Source organism: Capra hircus, chromosome 12 (assembly GCF_001704415.2).
Source record: "Capra hircus breed San Clemente chromosome 12, ASM170441v1, whole genome shotgun sequence".
NCBI classification, from domain to species: domain Eukaryota; kingdom Metazoa; phylum Chordata; class Mammalia; order Artiodactyla; family Bovidae; genus Capra; species Capra hircus.
Window position 1 is genome coordinate 5,525,317 of NC_030819.1, and position 11,265 is coordinate 5,536,581.

Consider the following 11,265-nt stretch of genomic DNA (forward strand, 5'->3'; position numbering starts at 1 on the left):
TAGTTTTCAATATCTATATAAAGAATATAGAATATATAACGTGCTTAACTGCACATAATTTCTGCTTGATGAATGTTACATAAAGAAATAAGTGAATCCCTTAATAAATGAACCACGAGAGATAACTTATTTTTATTTGAAAGCATAATACTTCCACACTATCTTCGAACTACAACTTTAAACACTAAGCCCAATATTTTAAATATGGAAAGAAAGGAAGCGGAGTGGCTCAGTTGTGTCCAACTCTTTGCAACCCCGTGGACTGTAGCCTACCAGGTTCCTCCGTCCATGAGATTTTCCAGGCAAGACTACTGGAGTGGGCTGCCATTTCCTTCTCCAGGGGATTTTCCCAACCCAGGGAGCAAACTCCGGTATCCTTCATTCCAGACAGGCACTTTGCCATCTGAGGCACCAGGGAAGCCCAAAAAGATCCTTAATAACTGCTTAGTGAAATAAATGGAATCTGAAAGTATTCTATGGTGTATTTGGAATAATAAACCTATGTTCAAAAGTACATACTGAAAAATTATTTCCTTCAAGGGTGACTCTCAAGTATGTATTCCATAATCACATATATTAATGACATGTTCCACACTATGCAGGCCTTCCCCAGTGGCTCAGCCATAAAGAACTCAAAAGCAGTTTAAGACACTCAGGAGACCGTGGCTTCAATCCCTGGTTCAGGAAGACCCCCTGGGTGAGGGCATGGAAACCCACTCCAATAGCCGGGACAATCCCATGGACAGAAGAGCCTGGCAGGCTATGGTCCATGGGGTTGCAAAGTCGAACATAATTGAAGCGACTGAACACATACTGTGCAACCCTTTTGGAGACTTTAAAAGTGTTAGTTTACTCTGCTTCTGACAACTTTTACAGTAAAGAAATCCTCTTTAATTTTATCCATTCATTCCCCAAGCCTAATTGACCACAGAAACTCTTTTTTACTCCACTTACATTTTGCCAGTGGGGCAGCTAGCTTTCCCAGTAAGTCAGTATAAGAAACATTGATCAAGATGTCAATTCTTTGAATCAAAAATTCTTAATATTACTCTATTTAAAATGCATTCGTCCCTTTATAGATGACAACTTTTATCTATAGATTATATTTGGGTTCCTGCTATTTATGCTTTAACTAATGAACATCTCAATTGTAATAAATAAGGATATAAATGTGCTTTCAAAATGTCTCAGTTGTCTTAGTATTATCATGACTAAGTTTCATTGTGGCATCTTGAATAATAAATGCCAGTGCTTAAGACGAGAATGAAAATAATATGAAAATTTCTTCTTTATAATTTTTGAAATCTGTCTTAGGACGTACACTGAAAATGTTATACTTCCATCAATGGAAGACATGTATCTCCTCATAGAAAGCTCCTTTTTAAAATTTTTTAGGTGAACTCCATTTTCTTTTTATATGAAATCAAAGCTAGTAGTTGGTATAAATTATTCATGATAAAATTGCTTTTCATTATATTTTATTCTTGGCTCAAATACTTTAGTTAGGAAATTGGAGTTTATATTAGTTTTAATAATGTTTTTAAATGTTACAGTAATACACTAGAAATGAATATATCCAGATGTATTTCTTTGTGAGTATGACTAAGAGGCAGAATGAAGGATTGAAAGGGTATGACCTTTGAGGTCCCCTAGATTTCAATCTTAGATTTGCCACAGGAACTCTGTGAGTCATAGATTAATTATTTAATAGCATGGAATATATTTTTGTTAATCTTTAGATTTGTTATGAACCATAGGTGTGAGCTAAGGCTATTTTTTCTTTTGAGATAAAAATCATTGATTCAGTGTTTCTATTTTACTTTCTATAAATAAAAAAATAACAAAAAGTCACTCAGTCATATCTGACTCTTTGTGACCCCATGAACTATACAGTCCATGGAATTCTCCAGGCCAGGATCCCGGAGTGGGTAGCCTTTCCCTTCTCCAGGGGATCTTCCCAACCCAGGGATCAAACCCAGATATCCCACATTGCAGGTGGATTCTTTACCAGCTGAGCCACAAGGGAAGCCCAAGAATGCTGCAGTGAGTAGCCTATCCCTTCTCCAGTAGATCTTCCTGATTGAACCAGGGTCTCCTGCCTTGCAGGCGGATTCTTTACCAACTGAGCTATCAGGGAAGCCCTATAGGAAGTATAACAAAGATCTCAAGATTGCTATAAATCCGTGTTATAGGCAGATTTATGAACTCTCAAATTCATATATTGGTCTTAACCCTCAGTATGTAAACTTGTCTCCATAGGTGAAAATAACATCATTAAAGCAGTAATTAAGTTAAAATGAATTCATTGAATGGACCTTAATCAAATATAATTGATGTCTTTTTAGAAGAGGGAATTTAGACACAGCATACACAGAGGGAAGGCGATGGGAAGTAATGGGAGAAGTCAGCCATCCACAGTCCAAAGAGAAAGGCTAGAATGCTCTCAGTATCATTAGAAGGAGCCAACCTTGCCTACACCTTGATGGTGGACTTCCAGGCTCTAGAACTGTGAGAAAGTAAATCTTTGATGTTTAAGTCATCCAACTGGTGCACTTTGCTTGGTTAGCCTAGAAAACTCAGCTATGAAATTAAAAGATGCTTGTTCCTTGGAATAAAAGATATGACAAACCTAGACAGCATATTAAAAAACAGAGACATCACTCTGCCGACAAACGTCCGTATAGTCAAAGCTATGGTCTTTCCAGCAGTCATGTATGGATGTGAGAGTTGGGCCATAAAGAAGGCTGAGGGCTGAAGAATTGATGCTTTTGAACTGTGGTGTTGGAGAAGACTCTTGTGTCCCCCTTGAACTGCAAGGAGATCTAACCAGTCCATCCTAAAGAAAGTCAGTATTGAATATCCATTGGAAGGACTGATGCTGAAGCTGAAACACCAACATTTTGGCCACCTGAAGTGAAGAACTGACTCATTTGAAAAGACCCTGATGCTGGGAAAGATTGAGGGCAGGAGGAGAAGGGGACAATAGAGAACAAGATGGTTGGATGGGATCACTGACTCAATGGCCTTGAATTTGAGTATACTCTGAGAGATAGTGTAGGACTTGGAAAGCTGGGATGCTGTAGTCCATGGGGTCAAAAAGAGTCGACATGATTTTGCGACTGAATAACAACAGAGGAAACTCGTGCAATCACAGGGGTCTGCAGGCCTGGATCCTAAATCCAGTCTCTATACACCAACACCAAATTAAATCTCAGAGACAAAGTTTTGGGTGACATAGAAACGAATTGCTTTGCCAGGCAAATGGAGCCAGCAGCTAATGCCCTCAAAACTGTGGGTTCCAACTTGGAGAGGATAGTGAGGAGTTTAATACTAGTTCAAAGAAGGCATGATCAACTCATGGACATTCTTCTGATTGGTCAGTGGTGAGGTAAGTGGGAGTCAGCATCATCAACCTGGTTCTGACCTTTTTTGGGTCCCTGTGCAGGTGGACAGCTTACCCTTATCTTCTCTCACCTGGTGAGGATTTTAGTATCTGCAAAAGAGCTCAAAGATATTATTATGTGTGTCCCTTGAGGAGGAACCAGGAATCTGCTCCAAGGCTGCACTATTGTTTTCTGACCATTCTGCCCTTATCTCTGCATTTCCTCCATTCCCTGATTAGCAACAGCTTGAACTCAGGGAAGAAGACAAGGAAAGGCTTTTGTGCCCAGGAGCCCCTAGGTCCTGCTGTTATCTTTCAGTTTTTCTATAGTGTCCGGCTCTTTGTTTCACTATGGGCTGCAACACGCCAGCCTTCCCTGTCTTCACTATCTCCCTGAGCTTGCTCAAACGCATGTCCATTGAGTCAGAAATGCCATCCAACCATCTCATCCTCTGTCACTCCCTTTTCCTCCTGCCCTCAATCTTTCTCAGCATCAGGGACTTTTCTAATGAATCAGCTTTTCACACCCGGTGGCCAAATATTTGAGCTTTAGCATGTCCTTCCAGTGAATGAATATTCAGGATTAATTTCCTTTAGAATTGACTGGTTTGATCTCCTTGCTGTCCAAAGGACTCCCAAGAGTCTACTCCAGCACCACAGTTTGAAAGCGTCAATTATTCAGCCCTCAGTCCTCTTTATGGTCTAACTCTCACATCCATACATGACTACTGGCAAAACCACAGCTTTGATTATATGGACCTTTGCCAGCAAAACAGTGCCTCTGCATTTTAACACATTGGCTAGTGTTGTCATAGTTTTTCTTACAAGGAAAGAAGGTCCTACTTGGTTAAATTTCCACTAGACTGTATCTTCATGAAAATGAGTGGAATTTAGGAGATAAATAGGTATATTTTCAATTTTCTCCTTTGTAGTAATCATGCAAAGACGGGCTCAATAAAGGACAGAAATGGTATGGACCTAAGAGAAGCAGAAGATATTAAGAAGAGATGGCAAGAATACACAGAAGAACTGTACAAAAAGGATCTTCACGACTCGGATAATCACGATGGTGTGATCACTCATTTAGAGCCAGACATCTTGGAATGTGAAGTCAAGTGGGCCTTAGAAAGCATAACTACGAACAAAGCTAGTGGAGGTGATGGAATTCCGGTAGAGATACTTCAAATCCTGAAAGATGATGCTGTCAAAGTGCTGCACTCAATATGCCAGCACATTTGGAAAACTCAGCAGTGGCCACAGGACTGGAAAAGGTCAGTTTTCATTCCAATCCCAAAGAAAGGCAATGCCAAAGAATGCTCAAACTACCGCACAATTGCACTCATCTCACATGCTAGTAAAGTAACGCTCAAAATTTTCCAAGCCAGGCTTCAGCAATACATGAACCATGAACTTCCTGATGTTCAAGCTGGTTTTTGAAAAGGCAGAGGAACCGGAGATCAAATTGCCAACATCCACTGGATCATGGAAAAAGCAACAGAGTTCCAGAAAAACATCTATTTCTGCTTTATTGACTATGCCAAAGCCTTTGACTGTGTGGATCACAATCAACTGTGGAAAATTCTGAAAGAGATGGGAATACCAGACCACCTAACCTGCCTCTTGAGAAACCTGTATTCAGGCCAGGAAGCAACAGTTAGAACTGGACATGGAAGAACAGACTGGTTCCAAATAGGAAAAGGAGTAGGTCAAGGCTGTATATTGTCACCCTGCTTATTTAACTTCTATGCAAAGTACATCATGAGAAACGCTGGACTGGAAGAAACACAAGCTGGAGTCAAGATTGCCGGGAGAAATATCAATAACCTCAGATATGCAGATGACACCACCCTTCTGGCAGAAAGTGAAGAACTAAAAAGCCTCTTGATGAATGTGAAAGAGGAGAGTGAAAAAGTTGGCTTAAAGCTCAACATTCAGAAAACGAAGATCATGGCATCTGGTCCCATCACTTCATGGGAAACAGATGGAGAAACAGTGGAAACAGTGTCAGACTTTTTTGGGGGGGGCTCCAAAATCACTGCAGATGGTGACTGCAGCCATGAAATTAAAAGACGCTTACTCCTTGGAAGAAAAGTTATGACCAACCTAGATAGTATATTCAAAAGCAGAGACATTACTTTGCCGACTAAGGTCCATCTAGTCAAGGCTATGGTTTTTCCTGTGGTCATGTATGGATGTGAGAGTTGGACTGTGAAGAAGGCTGAGAGCCAAAGAATTGATGCTTTTGAACTGTGGTATTGGAGAAGACTCTTGAGAGTCCCTTGGACTGCAAGGAGATCCAACCAGTCCATTCTGAAGGAGATCAGCCCTGGGATTTCTTTGGAAGGAATGATGCTAAAGCTGAAGTTCCAGTACTTTGGCCACCTCATGCGAAGAGTTGACTCATTGGAAAAGACTCTGATGCTGGGAGGGGTTGGGGGCAGGAGAAGAAGGGGACAACTGAGGATGAGATGGCTGGATGGCATCACTGACTTAATGAACGCGAGTCTGAGTGAACTTCGGGAGTTGGTGATGGATAGGGAGGCTTGGTGTGCTGCGATTCATGGGGTCACAAAGAGTCAGACACGACTGAGTGACTGAACTGAACTGACAAAGCAGTTGGTTTTTCTAAGGTGAAAATGTTAGTCACTCAGTCGTGTCTGACTCTTTGCAACCTCATGGAATGCAGGCTGCCAGATTCCTCTATCCATAGGATTTCCCAGGCAAGAATACTAGAGTGGGTAGCCATTCCCTTCTCCTGGGGACCTTCCCAACCCAGAGATCCAACTTTTTTCACTTTCCTTGGTTTCTCTAAAGACCACTCATAAAGTTTTAAAGGTGATTTCAGGTTAAAATAAAAACAACACAAACAATCCGAATCTGTGTATTGTATACTTCTTTATTGCAAGTCCTTTATTTAAAGCCTCAGGAAAGTTTTCAGCTGTGACATTTCTTTGCAGATTCTAGACTGCAACATATAGTGTTATTTGAATCCCATCTCTCCTCTCCCGTTGCCAACCCCTCCCCCCCACACAAATCTCTCAGCTTTATATTCTCCTAGGTTATTTTCCTTTAAATCCTTCCAAGAAACTGCATTCCCTGCATTTTATTATGCAGAAAAATTTGACATTCCATTTGGGCCTGGCTTTGTATCAATAAAATACATGGGTTTCACACTGAGTAGTGAGAAGTCCTGACTAAAACTTGGAAATGTGAGCCTCACTTTTCTTTTCCCTTCACCTGTCTTTATAGGTAGAAAAAAAAAAAGGGGAGAATAAAAATGTATTTATTTCATTGTGATGTGTGCTAACTCACTTCAGCCCTGTCCAACTCTTTGTGACCCTTTGGACTGGAGCCAGCCAGGCTCCTCTGTCTATGTGATTCTCCAGGCAAGAATACTGGAGTGGGTTGCCATGTCTGCCTCCAGGGGATCTTCCTGATCCAGGGGTTGAACCCACGTCTCTTCTGTCTCCTGCACTGGCAGACAGGTTCTTTACCACTATCGCCATGAACATCAAAGGGTATAAGGTATACAAAAATATTAATCATCCTATTAGACAGTTCAGGCTGCCATAGCAAAATCTTTATGGCAGACTGAGCGGCTTCAACACCAGAAATTTGATTCTCTTAGTTCTGGAGGATGGAAAGCCAAGATCAAGGTGCTGGCTGACTCACCTCCTGGTGAGAACTCCCTTCCTGACTTGCAGACAGCCACTTTCTCCCTGTCACCATGTGACACAGAAGAGAGAGTGGTCGGTGTCTCTTCCTCTTTTGATAAAGGCACCAACACTGTTAGACTAGGGCCCCACCCTGTGACCTCATTTAACCTTTAAAACCTCACAGGCTTAATCTTTACATAAAGTCACACTGGGGCTTGGGGCTTCAACATGAATTTTGAGGGAAGACAATTCAGTTGAAAGTATCCCACATTTGGCCGTTCAAATTTCACTTTCATCTTATGTGCAGAATACATGCATTCCATCCCAATATCGACAAAGTCTTAGCTTACTCTGACATCAGCTCCAAAGCTCAGTCCTTGAATCCGTGCTCAGTCATGTCCCACTCTTTTCAATCCCATGGACGTAGCCCATAAGGCTTCTCTGTCTGTCGAATTTCCAGGCAAGAATTCTGGAGTGGGTTGCCATTCCCTTCTCCAGGAGATCTTCCCAACCCAGGAATTGCACCCAAGTCTCTTGCAGCTAGGGGCTTGTACAACCAGACAAATTATGTGTTTCCAAAATACTATGGCAGGACAGGCATAGAATAGCTATTTCCATTCCAAAACATAAAAGAAAAGAATAAGAAGAAAAAGTTGGCAGGTCCCAGGCAAGTCCAAACCTGTCAAAGAAAATGCTGCTAGGTTAGTTTTACGGGAAACTCAGTTATCTAGGCATGATATAGGGTAAAATCCTTTAACTTGTATTTAGATGTGTTGCAGAATAAATTGACTTATGAAAAAATGTCAAGTTAATAAACACGGAACAACAGCTGAAACAATATCAAAACAGTATATTTACAGTTATGTTAATTTCAAAGCTACAGTCACTGGAGATGGTTAGACAGCATCACTGACTCCATGGACATGAATTTGAGCTAACTCCTGGAAATAGTGAAGACAGGGAAGCCTGGGGTGCTGTAGTCCATGTGGTCACCAACAATTGGACACAACAGGAACTGAACAACAACAATAACAATTTACAGTATGAGAGCCAGCTTTAAAGTATCTGCAAATTTATCTAAATAGAAAAACCTTGTCCAGTTAATCACCAGCAAGACCTCAGTTAGTTGGCCCTGTTTTATTACAGGTACATTTTAAACCCAGCTCAGGGACAGGCAGCTATTTCTACAGTCAGTCCCTTCTGTAGAGTCTTTATTTATTTATTTTTTAAATTTCATTTTCTTGTCACCAGTGATCCTGAGACATAGCAAGTCTGAAGCTTCTGAAACACAGATCAGGTTAAGCAAGGGTGGTAACAAAACTCAGCAGACGAATGCTAAGCCAGTATGTAATGCCAGAGACAAAAGAACAAGATGAGAGAAGGGGAAATGCCACACTTCAAGTGGGAGCTGTGACAAGCTGAGCAGAAATAAGCCAAGAAAGGGAAAACAAATATCTGCAAGCAGGAAGAGATTAGGGAGAGGTAGCAGAAAGGACAAGCTGGGCTATGGGAGGAAATGCTAGGCAATTCATCTTAATGCCTCAAGATACATGTCTTTAGATGGGTGATTTCTCCTGCTGCAGTTCATATACCTACTCAGGAGAATGTTAACCAAAGAGTGTTACCTGACACGTGAAACCCTGAGCCCATCATGGTAAGCTTTTCTGTTTTCTTGGCTTGTCAATCATCAGAATAAAGATGTGGCTTTTCATGATGCTTGGCTTCTTTGTTTTCTTCTTTTCTGCAAGGCAGCTGTGTCCTGCCTGATTCCTCTGACCCGTCAGCCTGTACTCTGTGCTCGGGGTGCTTGTGTTCACTAGTGGCAGTCTCTACCACAGGAAATCAGTCAAGATCCACCTCTGGCCAGTGCCTCCTTCAAGGAGGACTTGGCCATTCTTTTGATGAGCTGGCATATTTTCTCATCATTAAAAAAAATGTATATAACTTACCCTCGCTAGTACTGCTGGGAAAGATTGAGGGCAAGAGGAGAAGGGGGCAATAGAGGATGAGATGTTTGGATACCATCACTGACTCAATGGATGTGAGTTGGAGCAAACTCCAGAAGAGGGTGAAGTTCAGGGATGTCTGGTGTGCTGCAGTCCATAGGGTTCCAAAGACTCAGACATAACTTAGCAACTGAAAAACAACACTGTGAAATACATTCATATTATAGTGCTGCAGGTGACACATGGTGCAATATTAAGCAAACATAAGCTCTAAGGTTCAGTTACCCATCTCTAGGAGTATTCTGTTGCAAAGTCTACAGCTCTCTCATTCTAGAATTTCAGACCTTGAAGGCAAGAGGAGAAGGAAACGACAGAGGATGAGATGGTTGGATGGCATCACCGACTCAATGGACATGAATTTTGGTAAACTCCGGGAGTTGGCGATGGATAGGGAGGCCTGGCGTGCTTCAGTCCATGGGGTTGCAAAGAGTTGGACATGACTGAGCGACTGAACTGAACTGAGCATGCAAGTCAGGTCAAATAGAAACAGGGAAAGAAAACTGTAAATGGACCTAGAGCCTATCATACAGTGTGAAGGAAGTCAGAAAAAGAAAAGCAAATATGGTATATTAATGCCTGCATGTGGAATCTAGAAAAAAATGCAGAGGAACTTATTCGCAGGGCAGGACTAGAGAGGCAGATGCCAAGAACAGATGTGTGGACACGGGAGGTGGGGAACAGTCGTGGATTGAATTGGGAGATCAGAATCAGCATATATACTCTACCATGGGTAAAACAGAGAGCTGGTGGGAACCTGCTGTATAACGCAGGGAGCTCAGCTGGGAGCTCTGTGATGACCTAAAGGCGTGGGATGGGGAGGGAGAGCTTCCAGAGGGAGGGGGTGTATGTTACATAGAGCTGATTCATGTTGTTGTACAGCAGAAACCAATACAATATTGTAAAGCAATTATATTCCAATCCAAAAAAAAAAAAAAAGAAAGGAAATAAAAAACAATGTAGAACTAATGGTATAGAAAGCTTTCATTCCTCAAGAGGCGAAAACTCCAGCCTGCACTCCCTAACTCATACCTGCCTTGTCGTCATGCTCCAGCTTGGACTCTCTCCACCAAAGGACATTAACGAATAGCATGTCCTTCGTTTTCAATCCTTGAGCCCTCCCCTTCTACATTTCTAACTGATATCTCTTTAGAGAGAATTTCTGACTCAACTCAAACGCCTGTTTCTAGGCGAAGTTTTTCATACACTTCCTCCCTCTCCAATTCTTCTCTAGGTTCTCCTTCTTTCGTTTCTTCACATAGGTTTTTGAACACCTCTATCATGATCCTTAAAATGACTGAGAGTTATTACATATTTGTCAGTTTTCCCAGTTTGTGGTTAAACTCTGAGCATCTGACTCAGGGAAGACCCTCTGTAGAAGTCAGCCAGTGAAAGAACTGACTAAAATAAATTTGCATCATCTCAAAAAGTAGAGCATCATAATGGTTGCATTCTGCTTCCTAACAACCAGAGAGATGTATAATTTAGCAGATTGATGTGTCATAATATACATGTATGAACACTAACATCTAAATCCACGTAGGTTCAAAACCATCAAAGCTATACAGGGTATTTGAAATGGAAATTATGATAAACAAGCTCAATTTAGCAAAGATCAAATAATTGCTCTTCAATGTAAACCACTGAATTTTTCATCTCTAAAAGAAGAACTTGGGTTTCAATCAGTTTTTACATTGTTTTAAGCAGTGAGGTCTCCTTTGAAATTTTTTTGTCTTTGTTTCAGTAAAAATTTGCACAGGGGCCCAGTATACAATAAAAGGATCATGACCCTGTTGGGCAAACTTTGTGAATGTTCTTTCATGCTCTGCTCCATGGAGGCCTTGATACTTGCTGTGAAAGTCAAAGGCTTCATCCAACACAATTTGAAAATAACACACCTATGATTTGTTAGTTTCTTTCCCATTCTTCAACATCTAGTCCCTGGTGGCTCAGAGGTTAAAGTGTCTGCCTGGAATACAGGAGACCCGGGTTCGATCCCTGGCTTGGGAAGATCCCCTGGAGAAGGAAATGGCAACCCACTCCAGTACACTTGCCTGGAGAATCCCATGGAGGGAGGAGCCTGGTAGGCTACAGTCCATGGGGTCGCAAAGAGTCGGACACGACTGAGCGACTACACTTTTCCCATTCTTCACAGCTTTGAATCAATAAAGCTGAGTTTTCTCATAGACAAACATTGACTGGTTCATATATAGTATACTTGATC

General features: G+C 41.5%; 1 non-coding gene across 1 annotated transcript; it reads left to right on the forward strand.

Annotated features, from left to right (window-relative positions):
- On the forward strand, nt 10,980-11,051 carry TRNAS-GGA. Its single transcript has one exon. It is a non-coding gene; the product is annotated as a tRNA-Ser (tRNA).